The sequence below is a fragment of the Arachis ipaensis genome, chromosome B6 (assembly GCF_059453495.1).
Source record: "Arachis ipaensis isolate K30076 ecotype BB chromosome B6, ASM5945349v1, whole genome shotgun sequence".
Classification (NCBI taxonomy): Eukaryota; Viridiplantae; Streptophyta; class Magnoliopsida; order Fabales; family Fabaceae; genus Arachis; species Arachis ipaensis.
Window position 1 is genome coordinate 52,104,239 of NC_142441.1, and position 20,762 is coordinate 52,125,000.

Genomic DNA, 20,762 nt, shown 5'->3' on the forward strand with positions numbered 1-20,762 from the left:
ACCCCACCTACCTTCAAAATTCAAACTAATTTCCCTTCCAAACCCAACCCTAATGGCCGAACCCTACACCCCCGTCACTCTTATATAAACCCCTCACTCCTTCTTCATTTTCACATAACACAACCCTCTCTTCTTCTCCTTGGCCGAATACATCTTCTTCCCCCATCTCCTCCATTTTCTTCTTCTTCTACTACTTTCTTTCTTCTTTTGCTCGGGGACGAGCAAACATTTTAAGTTTGGTGTGGTAAAAGCATAGCTTTTTGTTTTTCCATAACCATATATGGCACCTAAGGCCAGAGAAACCTCTAGAAAGAGGAAAGGGAAGGCAATTGCTTCCACCTTTGAGTCATGGGAGATGGAGAGATTCATCTCAAAGGTCCATCAAGACCACTTCTATGAAGCTGTGGCCAAGAAGAAAGTGACCCCTGAGGTTCCTTTCAAGCTCAAAAAGAATGAGTATCCGGAGATCCAACATGAGATTCGAAGAAGAGGTTGGGAAGTTCTCACCAACCCCATTCAACAAGTCGGGATCCTAATGGTTCAAGAGTTCTATGCAAACGCATGGATCACTAGGAACCATGATCAAAGTGTGAACCCAAATCCAAAGCATTGGCTTACCATGGTTCGGGGGAAATACTTAGATTTTAGTATGGAAAATGTAAGGCTGGCGTTCAACTTGCCAATGATGGAAGAGAACGCACGCACCTACACAAGAAGGGTCAACTTTGATCAAAGATTGGACCAAGTTCTCATAGACATATGTGAGGAAGGAGCTCAATGGAAAATTGACTCAAGAGGCAAGCCGGTTCAATTAAGAAGGCATGACCTCAAACCAGTGGCTAGGGGGTGGCTAGAGTTCATTCAACGCTCTTTCATTCCTACTAGTAATCGGTCTGAAGTTACTATAGACCGGGCCATCATGATCCATAGTATCATGATTGGAGAGGTGGTGGAAGTTCATGAGATTATACCTCAAGAACTTTACAAGGTGGCTGACAAGTCCTCCACTTGGGCAAGGTTAGCCTTTCCTCACCTCATATGCCACTTCTTCAATTCGGCTGGATTTGACATAGAGGGAGACATCCTCATTGAAGAGGACAAGCCCATCACTAAGAAAAGGATGGAGCAAACAAGAGATCATGGACCTCAACAAGAGTATGAGGAAATTCCCCACCATGAAATCCCTGAGATGCCTCAGGGGATGCATTTTCCTCTACAAAACTATTGGGAGCAAATCAACACTTCCCTAGGAGAATTAAGCTCCAACACGGGACAACTAAGGATGGAGCACCAAGAGCATTCCTTCATCCTCCATGAAATTAGAGAAGATCAAAGAGCTATGAGGGAGGAGCAACAAAGACAAGGAAGAGACATAGAGGAGCTCAAAAGCACCATTGGTTCTTCAAGAAGAGGAAGACGCCACCCTCACTAAGGTGGACTCATTCCTTAATCTCCTTGTCTATTTATTTTACTGTTTTTCGATTTTTGAGCTTTATGTTTTATTTATGTTTGTGTCTTTACTATATGATCACTAGTGTCTATGCCTTAAAGTTATGAATGTCCTATGAATCCATCACCTCTCTTAAATGAAAAAATGTTCTAAAAACAAAAGAACAAGAAGTACATGGTTTTGAATTCATCCTTAAAACTAGTTTAGTTATTTTGATGTGGTGACAATACTTTTTGTTTTCTGAATGAATGCCTGAACAGTGCATATATCTTTTGATATTGTGGTTTATGAATGTTAAATATGTTGGCTCTTGAAAGAATGATGAAAAGGAGAAATGTTATTTTATAATCTGAAAAGTCATAAAAATGATTCTTGAAGCAAGAAAAAGCAGTGAATACAAAAGCTTGCAGCAAAAAAAAAGAGAGAAAGAAATAGCAAAAAAAAGAAAAAGAAAGAAAAAGAAAAAAAAAGCAAGCAGAAAAAGCCAAAAGCTCTTTAAACCAAAAGGCAAGAGCAGAAAGCCAATAGCCCTTAAAAACAAAAGGCAAGGGTAAATAAAAAGGATCCAAGGCTTTGAGCATCAGTGGATAGGAGGGCCTAAAGGAATAAAATCCTGGCCTAAGTGGCTAAACTAAGCTGTCTCTAACCATGTGCTTGTGGCATGAAGGTGTCAAGTGAAAACTTGAGACTGAGCGGTTAAAGTCAAGGTCCAAAGCAAAAAAAAGAGTGTGCTTAAGAACCCTGGACACCTCTAATTGGGGACTTTAGCAAAGCTGAGTCACAATCTGAAAAGGTTCACCCAGTTATGTGTCTGTGGCATTTATGTATCCGGTGGTAGTACTGGAAAACAAAGTGCTTAGGGCCACGGCCAAGTCTCATAAAGTAGTTGTGTTCAAGAATCAACATACTGAACTAGGAGAATCAATAACACTATCTGAACTCTTAGTTCCTATAGATGCCAATCATTCTGACCTTCAATGGGTAAAGTGAGATTCCAAAACTATTTAAGAGGCAAAAAGCTACAAGTCCCGCTCTTCTGATTGGAACTAAGTTTCATTGATATTTTAGAATTTATAGTATATTCTCTTCTTTTTATCATATTTGATTTTCAGTTGCTTGGGGACAAGCAACAATTTAAGTTTGGTATTGTGATGAGCGGATAATTTATACGCTTTTTGGCATTGTTTTTACATAGTTTTTAGTATGATTTAGTTAGTTTTTAGTATATTTTTATTAGTTTTTAATAAAAAATCACATTTCTGGACTTTAATATGAGTTTGTGTGTTTTTCTGTGATTTCAGGTATTTTCTGGCTAAAATTGAGGGACTTGAGCAAAAATCAGATTCAGAGGTTGAAGAAGAACTGCAGATGCTGTTGGATTCTGACCTCCCTACACTCAAAGTAAATTTTCTGGAGCTACAGAACTCCAAATGGCGCACTCTCAATTGCGTTGAAAAGTAGACATCCAGGGCTTTCCAGCAATATATATCTATCCATACTTTGTCCGAGTTTAGATGACACAAACTAGCATTCAACGCCAGCTCCATGCTGCATTCTGGAGTTAAACGCCAGAAACAGGTTGCAAAGTGGAGTTAATCGCCAGAAACAGGTTACAAACTGGCGTTCAACTCCAAGAGAAGCCTCTACACGTCTAAAGCTCAATCCTCAGCCCAAGCACACACCAAGTGGGCCCCAAAAGTGGATTTCTGCATCATTTTCTCATTTCTGTAAACCCTAGTAACTAGTTTAGTATAAATAGGACTTTTTATTATTGTATTCAAAGTTTTTGGTGACTCCGGTTCCCCTCTGGGGCTGAGACCAATGAACTCCATTATCACTTATGTATTTTCAATGGTAGAGTTTCTACACACCATAGATTAAGGTGTGGAGCTCTGCTGTTTCTCATGAATTAATACAAAGTACTATTGTTTTTCTATTCAATTCAAGCTTATTATGATTCTAAGATATTCATTCGCACTTCAATATGAATGTGATGATCATGACAGTCATCATCATTCCCAACCTATCAACGCGTGCCTGACAACTACTTCCGTTCTACCTTAGATTGAATGAGTATCTCTGGGATTCCTTAATCAGAATCTTCGTGGTATAAGTTAGAATCCATGGACGACCATTCTTTAGATCCGGAAAGTCTAAACCTTGTCTGTGGTATTCCAAGTAGGATCTGAGAAGGGATGGCTGCGACGAGCTTCAAACTCGCGAGTGTTGGGCGTAGTGACAGACGCAAAAGGATCAATGAATCCTATTCCAGTATGATCGAGAACCGACAGATGATTAGCCATGCAGTGACAACGCATTGGACCATTTTCACTGAGAGGACAGGATGTAGCCATTGACAACGGTGACGCCTAACATACAGCTTGCCATAGAAAGGAGTATGAATGATTGGATGAAGACAATAGGAAAGCAGAGGTTCAGGAGGAACGAACGCATCTCTATACGCTTATCTGAAATTCTCACCAATGAATTACATAAGTATCACTATCTTTATTTTATATTTTATTTATCTTTTAATTACTAAATCTCCATAATCAATTGAATCCGCCTGACTGAGATTTACAAGGTGACCACTGCTTGCTTCAAGCCGACAATCTCCGTGGGATCGACCCTTACTCACGTAAGGTTTATTACTTGGATGACCCGGTGCACTTGCTGGTTAGTTGTGCGAAGTTGTGACAAAGAACTAAGATTATGAACGTGTGTATTAAGTTTTTAGCGCCGTTACCAAGGAATTGAATCGTCACAATTTCTGCGCACCAAGTTTTAAGTTTAGACTTTTCGGATCTCAAGAATGGCCGTCCATGGATTCTAACTTATACCACGAAGATTCTAATTAAGGAATCCCAGAGATACTCATTCAATCTAAGGTAGAACGGAAGTGGTTGTCAGGCACGTATTCATAGGTTGGGAATGATGATGACTGTCACGATCATCATATTCATATTGAAGTGCGAATGGATATCTTAGAATCAGAATAAGCTTGAATTGAATAGAAAAACAATAGTACTTTGTATTAATTCATGAGGAACAGCAGAGCTCCACACCTTAATCTATGGTGTGTAGAAACTCTAACATTGAAAATAAATAAGTGATAATGGAGTTCATTGGTCTCGGCTCCAGAGGGGAACCGGAGACACCAAAACCTTTGAATACAATAATAAAATGTCCTATTTTTACTAAACTAGTTACTAGGGTTTACAGAAATGAGTAAATGATGCAGAAATCCACTTCTGGGGCCTACTTGGTGTGTGCTTGGGCTGAGCATTGAGCTTTACACGTGTAGAGGCTTCTCTTGGAGTTGAACGCCAGTTTGTAACCTGATTCTGGCGTTTAACTCCACTTTGCAACCTGTTTCTGGCGTTTAACTCCAGAATGCAGCATGGAGCTGGCGTTGAATGCCAGTTTGCATCATCTAAACTCGAGCAAAGTATGGACTATTATATATTTCTGGAAAGCCCTGGATGTCTACATTTCAACGCAATTAAGAGCGTGCCATTTGGAGTTCTGTAGCTCCAGAAAATCCACTTTGAGTGTAGGGAGGTCAGAATCCAACAGCATTTGCAGTCCTTCTTCAACCTCTGAATCTGATTCTTGCTCAAGTCCCTCAATTTCAGCCAGAAAATACCTGAAATCACAGAAAAATACACAAACTCATAGTAAATTCGAGAAATGTGATTTTTTATTAAAAACTAATAAAAATATACTAAAAACTAACTAAATCATACTAAAAACTATGTAAAAACAATGCCAAAAAGCGTATAAATTATCCGCTCATCTGTAATCCACTGTTTACTCTTCGAATTTCCAGCTTTGATTTCGAGTTTCATGAGCAAAAATTTTGAGATTTTGGGCTCTTTGATGTTATAGGACCCAACTCTCTTGAAGGAGAAGATTAATCTTGTCTCCTTGGACCTTGGGTGTGGTAAGATTCTCAATTCTAGTATAAATTGTTGTTCTATGATATTTGGGTATTGAGATGTTGTGTATGGGTATGATGATTGTGGCTTAGGATTGTGTATAATTGGGTGTTGGAGCTTGATTGAGGCTTTGAGAAGCTTGAAGAGGGATTTTTGGTGATAAAAATATGTTTTTTGAGGTGTTGAGACCTTGAGATCTTGTGGACAAGTGATTTGGAAGTGCTCCGGTTGAGCTTAGGAAATCGGCTAAGGTATGGTCTCAGTTTTTCGTATCTAAAATGTAACGTGGTAGGAAATACTTAGGCTAGAGGCCCTAAGATAGGCATTGAATTATTGATGTTGTTGAATGGTTGAAATATATGATGTGGTCATATATGTGATTATGAATATTGATGCCTTGATGGTGTGATATATGAGAAAAATGCATGTTATGATATATGCTTGATGAATGATTAGGGTTAAATTATGGATGGAACCATGTGTGAGTGAGCATGGTAGTGATTATGTGTAATGTTGGTTAATTGGTAATGATGAGATTGGAAATTGTGATGAGGAAGGGTATATGCCATGTTGATGTATTTAATATTGGGCTATTTGATTGAGATGGGATGAAATGGTGAGTTGTTGACTTGTAATGTGTTAAATATGCTAATGTATGAGTTGAAGAGGCTTGAGTTAATTTTTGGTATACCTTCCTTGATTTCAAAGAGGGTTGAAATTGGTATGATTTAGTTGATTTCAAAAAGGAATGAAATTAGGATGTTTTGAAAATGGCACATTGTGGTTTTGAATGAAAATATAGTTTTTGGGTATACTTTGATAGGACGTAACTTGAACTCGAGATCTCCGTTTTGTGCTAAATATGTTTAAAACTGAAATTGGATCCGGGGTGGTTATACCGTTAGAAGAACGGATGAAAAATGATTTAAAATGGAGGAGTTATGTCCCTTGGAAGATTGGGGGTTTAATCTATGAATTTTGCAGCTTTTAACTTAGAAAAATTTTTGGCAGCATGACCCCCCACGCGTAGGCCTGCTTGACGTGTATGTGTCGTTTTTCAGAAAAATGCCATCCACACGTGCGCGTGGCTCACGCGTACGCGTCGATGTGCTAAAATGGTTGCCTAGCCAAAATTCCCGAAAGTTGCACGAACACTGTGCCAGTTTTGTGCATGCGGGACAAACGCACACACGCGTACGCGTGGCTGACGCGTAGGCGTCCCTTGACTATTTTTCCATCCACGCGTGCACGTGGGTGATGCATACGCGTCGATGAACATTTGGCCATCCACGCGTGCACGTGGAGGACGCGTATGCGTGGCCCTGTTTTTATCTCTAAGTTGATTTTTGAGTTTTAAAAGCCAAATCTCATACTTTTAAGCCTCAGATATAACCCCTTATGTCTTAAATCATTATGATATGCCTAGCAATGAGAAAGGAGCTAGGGGATGTGGTAACTTGCGAATGAAGCAAAGGGAAAAGTTATGATCAATGATTATCAAAGATGAATATATGAGATGCGGAGGATGGCGGTGGAAGTGCTGTATGTGCCATGAGCCTAAGGGCTGTAATTGTTATAAGTTGGCTGGTTATGGATTTAACCATGAGCCGGATGACTGAGTTATTGCCGTGTTATGGCGGTGCCATTATTGATTATGGTTGAGTATGAAATGCATATATGCTATTGAATGAAATGTGAATGTTGCACTTCCACTATCTGAGACACGAGTTTCCCTGGAAGAAAGCAGTGGCTAGCCACCACGTGCTCCAAGTGGAGACTCGAGACTCTGTTGACCCTACGTCGTAAGTGTGGCCGGACACTGTGAAAGTTCCGGATGAGCTCGCCCCCGTTAATATACACCAGTGAGGGTGTTGGATATGGATCATGATTACGATCACGATTATGTTAAGTATAACTCGAGTTGTGGATGCGCGACAGAGGGACAGTCCAACGGTTAGCTACCAGGACTTGTTGTAACGACCCAACACTCAGTATGCCATGGTCATACAAGAAGCTAAGTGTTACTAACTTATCCCTCCTAATTATTAACTCTTTTTTAATATATGAGCCTGTTCTTTGTTAGAGCGATGCCAGTTTTACGAGTAACTTTTTTTTTATATCGTTGCGGATAACAAGGTAAAATAAACAGGCATATATTGAGAGAAATAAAAAGGAAGCATAAAGAAACATAGAAACATAGCTGATAATATACATCATGTACACTATAACAAAATATGTAGCGTTTACACAAGATCAAGTCAGTTTACATCCTCGTCATCCTACGCAGCTAATATTTACACGACACTCCTGGGGCCTGGCCCATACAAAAAGCCGCTAAACTGGCGCCCAGGCTAGCCTAACTACTATATAGCTCCTAGCTCTCGGGTGTACTAAAACAAGTGAGAGACTAACTATCAGATAATGTCAGACTAGAGTGTCATCGAAAGAATGCCCCTTCTGCTGTCAAAATATCTCTACACGTGGCCGTTCGAAGAATCGCCGTGAGGCTCGTTGATGAGCGGATAATTTATACGCTTTTTGGCATTGTTTTTAGTATGTTTTTAGTATATTTTAGTTAGTTTTTATTAGTTTTTAAATAAAAATCACTCTTCTAGACTTTACTATGAGTTTCTGTGTTTTTCTGTGATTTCAGGTATTTTCTGCCTGAAATTGAGGGACCTGAGCAAAAATCTGATTCAGAGGCTGAAAAAGGACTGCAGATGTTGTTGGATTCTGACCTCCCTGCACTCGAAGTGGATTTCTGGAGCTACAGAAGCCCAATTGGCGCGCTCTCAATTGCGTTGGAAAGTAGCCATCCTGGGCATTCCAGTAATATATAATAGTCCATACTTTGCCCGAGATTTGATGGCCCAAACAGGCGTTCTAAGTCAGCTCAAGAATTCTGGCGTTTAATGCCAGAACTGGCACAAAAGCTAGAGTTAAACGCCCAAACTAGCATAAAAGCTGGTGTTTAACTCCAAGAAAAGTCTCTACACATGGGAGCTTCAATGATCAGCCCAAGCACAAACCAAGTGGGCCCGAAAGAAGATTTATGCATTAATTACTGATTTCTGTAATCCTAGGCTACTAGTTTTCTATAAATAGGACCTTTTGCTATTGTATTTTCATCTGGGGATTATCTTTTGATCCTTTGATGACGTTTTAGAGGCTGGCCTCTCGGCCATGGCTAGACCTTGTTCTTATGTATTTTCAACGGTGGAGTTTCTACACACCATAGATTAAGGTGTAGAGCTCTGCTGTACTTCATAAATTAATACAAGTACTATTATTTTTCTATTCAACTCAAGTCTATTTCTTCTCCAAGATATTCATTTGCACCCAAGAACATGATGAATGTGATGATTATGTGACTGACGTTGGGATTTTTGCCAGTAAAGAATTTCATAAAAATAGTCGCGTTGTAGATATAGTCTCTAAACCGACAGAAATCCCTTCGTACAAACGTTTTGGTTGTCACAAGTAACAAACCCCTAAATAAATTGATAACCGAGTATTTAAACCTCGGGTTGTCTTCTCAAGGAATTGCAGGGAAGTATGTTCTTATTATTGATTATGAAAAAGTGTGTTTTTGGGGAATGTTGAGTTTGGGCAATGGGCACAGGTATATTTAAATGACAAATAAAATAAATAAATAACTGTAAACTAAACTCTTAGTAAGGTAAGAGAAATTGGAAGTCCAGACCAAGTTATCCTTATCAATGATAATGAAAATTAAATCTTAATTCCACTTAGTCAACCTTTACTAAAGTAAAGGAAAGTCAAGGGAGTAATTAGTTTGATCTTCGAATCCTATTTATTTCCTAAGAAAAGATTGAGATTATTGAAGTTCAATTCAATTGGCGAGATAACAATTAACAATTATGCTGTTGAGTTGGATAACTCCTGAGTTACTGATTTCTTAACCAAAACCAAAAGGGAAAAAGTAAATCAACTGGAATAAAAATGCCTTCAGATGTAAAGCAACAATAACATCAATCATAAATTGAAATACCTCAAATAACATTAATTAAGAAAATTATATGTAACATGGAAGAGTTCATAAATTAAATAAAAATAAAGAACCTGGGATTCAGAGTCACTCCTAAAACTAAGAGAAGTCCAAAATCCTAATCCTAAGAGAGAGGAGAGAACCTGTCTCTCTAAAAACTACATCTACTCCTAAAATTGTGAATTATGAAGGCCTCTCTATGAATGGATGCATTCCTCCACTTTATAGCCTCTAATATGTGTTTTCTGGGCGGCAAACTGGGTCAAAAACTGTCCAGAATTTGCTGGTTTCGAATTTTGCCATGCTGGTTTTCCGTCACTGCGACGCGGCCGCATGGATCACGCGATTGCGTCACCTAGGGTCAGAGAAACTATATCATATTATATATCAAATCGAAGCCCCGGACCTTATCTTTCCAACGCAACTGAAACCGCGTCATTTAGACCTCTGTAGCTAAAGTTATAGCCGTTTGAGTGCGAAGAGGTCAGGCTGGACAGCTTAGCAATTTCTCCAACTTCTTGTATTCCTTCCACTTTTGCATGCTTCCTTTCCATCCTCTGAGCCATTCCTGCCCTATAATCTCTGAAAACACTTAACACACATATCAAGGCATCTAATGTTGATAAGAGAGGATTAATAATAAGCAAATATAAGATCAAAGAAGCATGTTTTCAATTAAAGCACATAATTAGGAAGGCAAATGTAAAACCATGCAAATAGTATGAATAAGTGGATAAAGAGTAGATAAAAACCACTCAATTGAGCACAAGATAAACCATGAAATAGTTCTTGGGACAAGCTGGTCACGGCTTTCTCAGCCAAGTTCTTTCCTCCTCAAAAGCTGAGCAAGCTTAGAGTGGATGTTCAAACCTTCAGACAGAAAGAAGGTGAATCCCTCTATGAAGCTTGGGAAAGATATAAGCAGCTGACCAAAAAGTGTCCTTCTGACATGCTTTCAGAATGGACCATCCTGGATATATTCTATGATGGTTTATCTGAGCTATCAAAGATGTCATTGGATACTTCTGCAGGTGGATCCATTCACCTAAAGAAAACGCCTGCAGAAGCTCAAGAACTCATTGACATGGTTGCTAATAACCAGTTCATGTACACTTCTGAGAGGAATCCTGTGAATAATGGGACGCCTATGAAGAAGGGAGTTCTTGAAATTGATACTCTGAATGCCATATTGGCTCAGAATAAAATATTGACTCAACAAGTCAATATGATTTCTCAGAGTCTGAATGGAATGCAAGTTGCATCCAACAGTACTCAAGAGGCATCTTCTGAAGAAGAAGCTTATGATCCTGAGAACCCTGCAATAGCAGAGGTGAATTACTTAGGTGAACCTTATGGAAACACCTATAATCCATCATGGAGAAATCATCCAAATCTCTCATGGAAGGATCAACAAAAGCCTCAACAAGGCTTTAATAATGGTGGAAGAAATAGGTTTACAATAGTAAACCTTTTCCATCATCCACTCAGCAACAGACAGAGAACTCTGAACAAAATACCTCTAATCTAGCAAACTTAGTCTCTGATCTATCTAAGGCCACTGTGAGTTTCATGAAAGAAACAAGATCCTCCATTAGAAATTTGGAAGCACAGTGGGCCAGCTGAGTAAAAGGATCACTGAAATTCCTCCTAGTACTCTCCCAAGCAATACAGAAGAAAATCCAAAAGGAGAGTGCAAGGCCATTGACATAAGCACCATGGCCAAACCTGTAAGGGAAGGAGAGGACGTAAATCCCAGTGAGGAAGACCTCCTGGGACGTCCAGTGATCAATAAGGAGTTTCCCTCTGAGGAACCAAAGGAATCTGAGGCTCATCTAGAGACCATAGAGATTCCATTAAACCTCCTTATGCCATTCATGAGCTCTGATGAGTATTCCTCTTCTGAAGAGAATAAGGATGTTAATGAAGAGCAAGTTACCAAGTTTCTTGGTACAATCATGAAGCTGAATGCCAAATTATTTGGTATTGAGACTTGGGAAGATGAACCTCCCTTGTTCACTAATGAACTGAGTGATCTGGATCAACTGACATTGCCTCAGAAGAAACAGGATCCTGGAAAGTTCTTAATACCTTGTACCATAGGCACCATGATCTTTAAGGCTCTGTGTGACCTTGGTTCAGGAATAAACCTCATGCCCCTCTCTGTAATAGAGAAACTGGGAATCTTTGGGATGCAAGCCTGGTGCACGAAATTGTGATCTCTGGTAATGGCTCCAAAAACTTGGTGCTCTAATCTCAATTCATAATTTATCACAACTTCGATACAACTAACCAGCAAGTGCACTGGTTCGTCCAAGTAATAAACCTTACGTGAGTAAGGGTCGATCCCACGAAGATTGTTGGTATGAAGCAAGCTATGGTCACCATGTAAATCTCAGTCAGGCGGATAATAATTGATTATGGAGTTTTCGAAAATAATACTAATTAAACAGAAAATAGGAATAGAAACACTTATGTAATTCATTGGTGAGAATTTCAAATAAGCGTGTAGAGATGCTTTCGTTCCTCTAAATCTCTGCTTTCCCACTGTCTTCATCCAATCAGTCTTACTCCTTTCCATGGCTGGCTTTATGCAAGGGCATCAACGTTGTCAATGGTTACATCCCCTCCTCTTGTGAAAATGGTCCAAATGCTCTGTCACAGCACTGCTAATCATCTGAGGATCTCGATCATGCTGGAATAGGATTCACCCTCCTTTTGCGTCTGTCACTATGCCCAGCACTCGCGAGTTTGAAGCTCGTCACAACCATTCAATCCTAGAATCCTACTCGGAATACCACAGACAAGGTTTAGACTTTCCTGATTCTCATGAATGCCGCCATCAATCTAGCTTACACCACGAAGATTCTGATTAAGAGATCTAAGAGATAATCATTCAATCAAAGGTAGAACGGAAGTGGTTGTCAGGCACGCGTTCATGGGGAATGATGATGATTGTCACGTTCATCACATTCAGGTTGAGGTACAAATGAATATCTTAGAAGCGGAATAAGTTGAATTGAATAGAAAACAGTAGTACTTTGCATTAATCTTTGAGGAACAGCAGAGCTCCACACTTTAATCTATGGAGTGTAGAAACTCTACCGTTGAAAATACATAAGTGAAAATGGAGTTCATTGGTCTCAGCCCCAGAGGGGAACCGGAGTAACCAAGACTCTATGATCCGAAGATAAAACTCAGGATGTCTAATACAATAATAAAAAGTTCTATTTATAATAAACTAGCTACTCGGAATACGGGGCCCACTTGGTGTGTGCTTGGGCTGAGCTTGAATGTTACACGTGTAGAGGCTCTTTCTGGAGTTGAACGCCAGGTTGTAATGTATTTCTGGCATTCAACTCTGGTTTGTGACTTGTTTCTGGCGTTTAACTCCAGACAGCAGCGTAGAACTGGCGTTCAACGCCCTTTTACGTCATTTAAACCCGTTCAAAGTATGGATTATTATACATTGCTGGAAAGCCCTGGAAGTCTATTTTCCAACGCAATTGGAAGCGCGCCATTTTGAGTTCTGTAGCTCCAGAAAATCCACTTTGAGTGCAGGGAGGTCAGAATCCAACAGCATCAGCAGTCCTTCTTCAACCTCTGAATCTGATTTTTGCTCAAGTCCCTCAATTTCAGCCAGAAAATACCTGAAATCACAGAAAAACACACAAACTCATAGTAAAGTCCAGAAATGTGAATTTAACATAAAAACTAATGAAAACATCCCTAAAAGTAACTAGATTATACTAAAAACATACTAAAAACAATGCCAAAAAGCGTATAAATTATCCGCTCATCACAACACCAAACTTAAATTGTTGCTTGTCCCCAAGCAACTGAAAATCAAATAGGATAAAAAGAAGGTAATATACTATAAATTCCAAACTATCAATGAAACATAGCTCCAATCAGATGAGCGGAACTTGTAGCTTTTTGTCTCTTGAATAGTTTTGGCATCTCATTTTATCCATTGAAGTTCAGAATGATTGGCATCTATAGGAACTCAGAGTTCAGATAGAGTTATTGATTCTCCTAGTTCAGTATGCTGATTCTTGAACACAGCTACTTTATGAGTCTTGGCCGTGGCCCTAAGCACTTTATTTTCTAGTATTACCACCGGATACATAAATGCCACAGACACATAATTGGGTGAACCTTTTCAGATTGTGACTTAGCTTTGCTAAAGTCCCCAATTAGAGGTGTCCAGGGTTCTTAAGCACACTCTTTTTTTTTTGCTTTGGACCTTGACTTTAACTGCTTAGTCTCAAGTTTTCACTTGACACCTTCACGCCACAAGCACATGGTTAGGGACAGCTTGGTTTAGCCGCTTAGACTAGGATTTTATTTCTTTGGGCCCTCCTATCCACTGATGCTCAAAGCCTTGGGATCTTTTTTATTGCCCTTGCCTTTTGGTTTTAAGGGTTACTGGCTTTTTCCTCTTGCCTCTTGGTTTTAAGAGCTTTTGGCTTTTTCTGCTTGCTTTTTCTTTTTTTCTTTCTATTTTTTTTTGCTATTTTTTTTTCTGCAAGCTTTGTTCTTTGCTGCTTTTTCTTGCTTCAAGAATCATTTTTATGATTTTTCAGATTATCAAATAACATGTCTCCTTATCATCATTCTTTCAAGAGCCAACATATTTAACATTCTTAAACAACAACTTCAAAAGACATATGCACTGTTCAAGCATTCATTCAGAAAACAAGAAGCATTGTCACCACATCAATATAATTAAACTAAGTTCAAGGATAAAGTCGAAACTCATGTACTTCTTTTTCTTTTGAATTAAAACAGTTTTCATTTAAGAGAGGTGATGGATTCATAGGATATTCATAACTTTAAGACATAGTTACTAACTACTAATGATCATGTAATGAAGACACAAACATAGATAAGCACTTAACATAGAAAATGAAAAACAGAAAGTGAGAACAAGGAATGAGTCCACCTTAGTGATGGTGGCGTTTTCTTCTTGAGGAACCAATGATGTCCTTGAGCTCTTCTATGTCTCTTCCTTGTCTTTGTTGCTCCTCCCTCATTGCTTTTTGATCTTCTCTTATTTCATGAAGGATGATGGAGTGCTCTTGATGTTCCACCCTTAATTGTCCCATGTTGGAACTTAATTCTCCTAGGGAGGTGTTGATTTGCTCCCAATAGTTTTGTAGAGGGAAATGCATTGGAGGCATCTCCGGGATCTCATGGTGATGAGCTTCATGCGCCTCTTGAGCTCCATGGGAATATCTCCTTCTATGAAAGCTCCAACTGAGTAACATAGATGGCAAATAAGATGAGGAAAAGCTAGCCTTGCCATGGGGGAGGACTTTTCGGCTATTTTGTAGATATCAAGGGAGATGACTTCATGAACTTCTACTTCCTCTCCAATCATGATGCTATGGATCATGATGGCCCGATCCACAGTAACTTCAGATCGGTTGCTAGTGGGGATGATGGAGCGTTGGATGAATTCCAGCCATCCTCTAGCTACAGGCTTGAGGTCCAGTCTTCTTAGTTGAACCAGCTTGCCTTTGGAGTCAATCTTCCATTGAGCTCCTTCCACACATATGTCCATAAGGACTTGGTCCAACCTTTGATTAAAGTTGACCCTTCTAGTGTAGGGGCGTGCATCTTCTTGCATCATAGGCAAGTTAAATGCCAACCTCACATTCTCCGGACTAAAATCTAAGTATTTCCCCTGAACCATTGTAACATAATTCTTTGGATTCGGGTTCTTACTTTGATCATGGTTCCTAGTGATCCATGCATTGGCATAGAACTCTTGAACCATTAGGATCCGACTTGTTGGATGGGGTTTGTTAGAACTTCCCAGCCTCTTCTTTGGATTTCATGTCGGATCTCTGGATACTCATTTTTCTTGAGTTTGAAAGGGACCTCGGGGATCACCTTCTTCTTGGCTACAACATCATAGAAGTGGTCTTGATGAGCTTTGGAGATGAATCTTTCCATCTTCCATGACTCGGAGGTGGAAGCTTTTGTCTTACCTTTCCCTTTTCTAGAGGATTCTCCGGTCTTGGGTGCCATCAATGGTAATTGAAAAACAAAAAGCTTATGCTTTTACCACACCAAACTTAGAATTTTGCTCGCCCTCGAGCAAGAAAAGAAAGAATAGATGAAGAAGAAGAAGAAATAGAGGAGAGGGAGAAAGGGTTGTGTTTCGGCCAAGAAAGGGAAGAGAGGTGTGTGTTGTGTGAAAATGAGGAGTAATGGAGGGCTATATATAGGGAAGGAGGGGGGGTTAAGGTTTCGGCCATATAGGGTGGGTTTGGGTGGGAAATTGATTTTGAATTTTGAAGGTAGGTGGTGTTTATGAGGTAGGTTTATGGGGAAGAGTGGATGGATGTGAGTGATGAAGAGGTGATGGGGAAGAGAGATTAAGGTGATTGGTGAAGGGTTTTGGGGAAGAGTGTATATGGGATTGTGTGAAAGAGGGATGTGAAGAAGTGAGTGGAGGTAGGTGGGGATCCTGTGGGGTCCACAAATCCTGAGCTGATCCTGTGGGGTCCACAGATCCTGAGGTATTCAAGGATTTACAACCTTGCACCAAATTAGGCATGCAAAATGCACTTGCACACAACTCTGGGCATTCAGCGCCAGATTGGTGCTTGTTCTGGGCGTTGAACGCCTATTTGTTGCCCATTTCTGGCGTTGAACGCCAGAACCATGCTTGTTCTGGGCGTTCAGCGCCAACTCTTCTCCAGGGTGCATTTCTGGCATTCAAACGCCCAGATGCTGCCCATTTCTGGCGTTCAGCACCAGAACCATGCTTCTTAATGGCGTTTAAACGCCAGTAAGGTCTTCCTCCAGGGTGTGATTTTTCTTCTGCTGTTTTTGATTCCGTTCTCAAATTTTTTATTTATTTTGTGACTCCACATGATCATGTACCTATAAAGACATATAACTAATAAAAATATAATTAAATAAAAATTGAGTTGCCTCCCAACAAGCGCTTCTTTAATGTCAATAGCTTGACAGTGGGCTCTCATGGAGCCTCACAGATGTGCAGAGCTTTGTTGAGACCTCCCAACACCAAACTTAAAGTTTGGATATGGGGGTTTGACACCAAACTTAGAGTTTGGTTGTGGCCTCCCAACACTAAACTTAGAGTTTGACTGTGGGGGCTTTGTTTGACTCTGCTTTGAGAGAAGCTTTTTATGCTTCCTCTCCATGGATGCAGAGAGAGATCCTTGAGTTATAAACATAAGGTTCTCCTCATTTATTTGAAGGATCAATTCTCCTCTGTCCACATCAATCACAACTCTTACTGTGGCTAGGAAGGGTCTTCCAAGGATGATGAATTCATCCTCATACTTCCCAGTATCTAGGACTATGAAATCAGCAGGGATGTAAAGGCCTTCAACCTTTACTAACACGTCCTCTACTTGTCCATAAGCCTGTTTTCTTGAATTGTCTGCCATCTCTAGAGAGATTTTAGTGGCTTGCACCCCAAAGATTCCCAGTTTCTCTATTACAGAGAGGGGCATGAGGTTTATTCCTGAACCAAGGTCACACAGAGCCTTAAAGATCATGGTGCCTATGGTAGAAGGTATTAAGAACTTTTCAGGATCCTGTTTCTTCTGAGGCAATGACAGTTGATCCAGATCACTCAGTTCATTAGTGAATAAGGGAGGTTCATCTTCCCAAGTCTCAATACCAAATAATTTGGCATTCAGCTTCATGATTGCACCAAGAAACTTAGTAACTTACTCTTCATTAACATCCTCATTCTCTTCAGAAGAGGAATACTCATCAGAGCTCATGAATGGCATAAAAAGGTTTAATGGAATCTCTATGGTCTCTAGATGAGCCTCAGATTCCTTTGGTTCCTCAGAGGGAAACTCCTTATTGATCACTGGACATCCCAGGAGGTCTTCCTCACTGGGATTTACGTCCTCTCCTTCCCTTACAGGTTCGGCCATGGTGCTTATGTCAATGGCCTTGCACTCTCCTTTTGGATTTTCTTCTATTTTGCTTGGGAGAGTACTAGGAGGGATTTCAGTGATCCTTTTACTTAGCTGGCCCACTTGTGCTTCCAAATTTCTAATGGAGGATCTTGTTTCATTCATGAAACTCACAGTGGCCTTAGATAGATCAGAGACTAAGTTTGCTAGATTAGAGGTATTTTGTTCATAGTTCTCTGTCTGTTGCTGAGTGGATGATGGAAAAGGTTTACTATTGTTAAACCTATTTCTTCCACTATTATTAAAGCCTTTTTGAGGCTTTTGTTGATCCTTCCATGCGAGATTTGGATGATTTCTCCATGATGGATTATAGGTGTTTCCATAAGGTTCACCTAAGTAATTCACCTCTGCTATTGTAGGGTTCTCAGGATCATAAGCTTCTTCTTCAGAAGATGCCTCTTGAGTACTGTTGGATGCAGCTTGCATTCCATTCAGACTCTGAGAAATCATATTGACTTGCTGAGTCAATATTTTGTTCTGAGCCAATATGGCATTCAGAGTATCAATTTCAAGAACTCCCTTCTTCATAGGCGTCCCATTATTCACAGGATTCCTCTCAGAAGTGTACATGAACTGGTTATTAGCAACCATGTCAATGAGTTCTTGAGCTTCTGTAGGCGTTTTCTTTAGGTGAATGGATCCACCTGTAGAAGTATCTAATGACATCTTTGATAGCTCAGATAAACCATCATAGAATATATCCAGGATGGTCCATTCTGAAAGCATGTCAGAAGGACACTTTTTGGTCAGCTGCTTGTATCTTTCCCAAGCTTTATAAACGGATTCACCTTCTTTCTGTCTGAAGGTTTGAACATCCACTCTAAGCTTGCTCAGCTTTTGAGGAGGAAAGAACTTGGCTAAGAAAGTCGTGACCAGCTTGTCCCAAGAGTTCAGGCTATCTCTGGGTTGAGAATCCAACCACACTCTAGCTCTGTCTCTTACAGCAAACGGGAAAAGCATAAGCCTGTAGACCTCGGGATCAACCCCATTGGTCTTAACAGTATCACATATCTGCAAGATTTCAGTTAAGAACTGAAAAGGATCTTCAGATGGAAGTCCATGAAACCTGCAGTTCTGCTGCATCAGGGAAACTAGCTGAGGTTTCAGCTCAAAGTTGTTTGCTCCAATGGCAGGAATGGAGATGCTTCTTCCATGTAAATTGGAATTAGGTGCAGTAAAGTCACCAAGCATTCTCCTTGCATTATTATTATTTTCGGCTGCCATCTCCTCTTCCTGTTCGAAAATTTCTGAAAGGTTCTCTCTGGATTGTTGTAATTTAGCTTCTCTTAGTTTCCTCTTCAGAGTCCTTTCAGGTTCTGGATCTGCTTCAACAAGAATAGTTTTGTCCTTGCTCCTGCTCATATGACAAAGAAGAGGGCACAAAAAAAAATAATAATAATAGTAATAGGGATCCTTTATACCACAGTATAGAAGTCCCTGTGTGAGTGGAAGAAAGGAAGGGGACAAAGAATGTAATGTAAGGAAAGAAACACAAGGGTGAGGAGAGCAGAGATGTGAGGTGAGGAGATGTTAGTAGATGAATAAATAAATAGAATAAGATGAGAGAGGGAAAATTTCGAAAATAATTTTTGAAAAAGAGTTAGTGATTTTCGAAAATAGTTTTTGAAAAAGGTTAGTAATTTTCGAAAATAAAAAGTCAAAAATTAAAATAATTAGTTAATTAAAAAGAATTTTTGAAAAAGAGGGAAGATATTTTGGAAAATTAGAGAGAGAGAGAGAGTTCGTTAGGTAGTTTTGAAAAAAGATAAGAAACAAACAAAAAGTTAGTTAGTTAGTTGAAACAAATTTGAAAATCAATTTTGAAAAAAAATAAGAAGATAAGGAGTTAGAAAAGATATTTTAAAATCAAATTTTGAAAAGGATAAGATAAGAGGATATTTTTGAAAAGATATGATTGAAATTAGTTTTGAAAAAGATTTGATTTTAAAAATCACAATTAATGACTTGATTCACAAGAAATCACAAGATATGATTCTAGAACTCAAAGTTTGAATCTTTCTTAACAAGCAAGTAACAAACTTGAAATTTTTGAATCAAAACATTAATTGTTGAAGATATTTTCGAAAATATGATGTAAAATTAAGAAAAATATTTTTGGAATTTTCGAAAATAGATAAGAAAAATGAAAAAGATTTGATTTTTGAAAAAGATTTTGAAAAAGATAAAATTTGAAAATTTGATTTGACTCACAGAAAACAACTAGATTTTAAAAATTTTTGAAAAAGTCAACTCAAATTTTCGAATTTTATGAGAGAAAAAGGGAAAGATATTTTTTTGATTTTTGAGTTTTTTTTATGATGAGAGAGAAAAACATGAAAAAGATGCAATGCATGAAATTTTTAGATCAAAACAATGAATGCATGCAAGAATGCTATGGATGTCAAGATGAACACCAAGAACACTTTGAATGTCAAGATGAACATCAAGAACTTATTTTTGAAAATTTTTATATGCAGAGAAAACATGCAAGACACCAAACTTAGAAATCTTTCATGTTTAGACTCTATGGATGCAAGAATGCACATGAAAAATAAGAAAAGATGCAAAACAAGAAAACATCAAGATCAAACAAGAAGACTTACCAAGAACAACTTGAAGATCATGAAGAACACCATGAATGCATGAATTTTTCGAAAAATGCAAGATGAATATGCAATTGACACCAAACTTATAACATGACACATGACTCAAACAAGAAACATGAAATATTTATTTATTTTTTTTGAATTTTTTGATTTTTTTGGATTTTTGTATATATATATATTTTTTTTCGAAAATCATTTTGAAAAAGAAAAATGAGGATTCCAAAATTTTTAATATGAATTCCAGGAATCTTATGCTCTTTAGTCTAAAGCTCCAATCAAAGGGTCAGGCATGGCTTAATAGCCAGCCAAGCTTTAGTAAAAATATGAGTGTAATTCATTCAATTTTAAGGCAAAACTTCTGTCCAAAAGAATTTAGACATGGTTTTATAGCCAGCATGCTTCAACATGCTTCATGAAACAATAGAATTCATTCTTAAAAATTCTGAAGAAAAATATATTTTTGAAAACATTTTTATTTTTATTTTTTTTTCAAAAACAAAAGAAAAATTTTTGAAAGATTTTTGAAAACTTTTTGAAAAGAAAAAGAAAAGAAAGTTACCTAATCTGAGCAACAAGATGAACCGTCAGTTGTCCAAACTCGAACAATCCCCGGCAACGGCGCCAAAAACTTTGTGCACGAAATTGTGATCTCTGGTAATGGCTCCAAAAACTTGGTGCTCTAATCTCAATTCATAATTTGTCACAACTTCGATACAACTAACCAGCAAGTGCACTGGGTCGTCCAAGTAATAAACCTTACGTGAGTAAGGGTCGATCCCACGGAGATTG

At 38.8% G+C, this 20,762-nt stretch overlaps 1 non-coding gene across 1 annotated transcript; it reads right to left on the reverse strand.

The window, feature by feature from the left end:
• Positions 1-10,244: 10,244 nt before the first annotated feature.
• Positions 10,245-10,352, reverse strand: LOC148555567 (small nucleolar RNA R71). The gene has a single exon (XR_015888319.1). It is a non-coding gene; the product is annotated as a small nucleolar RNA R71 (small nucleolar RNA).
• Positions 10,353-20,762: the final 10,410 nt, after the last annotated feature.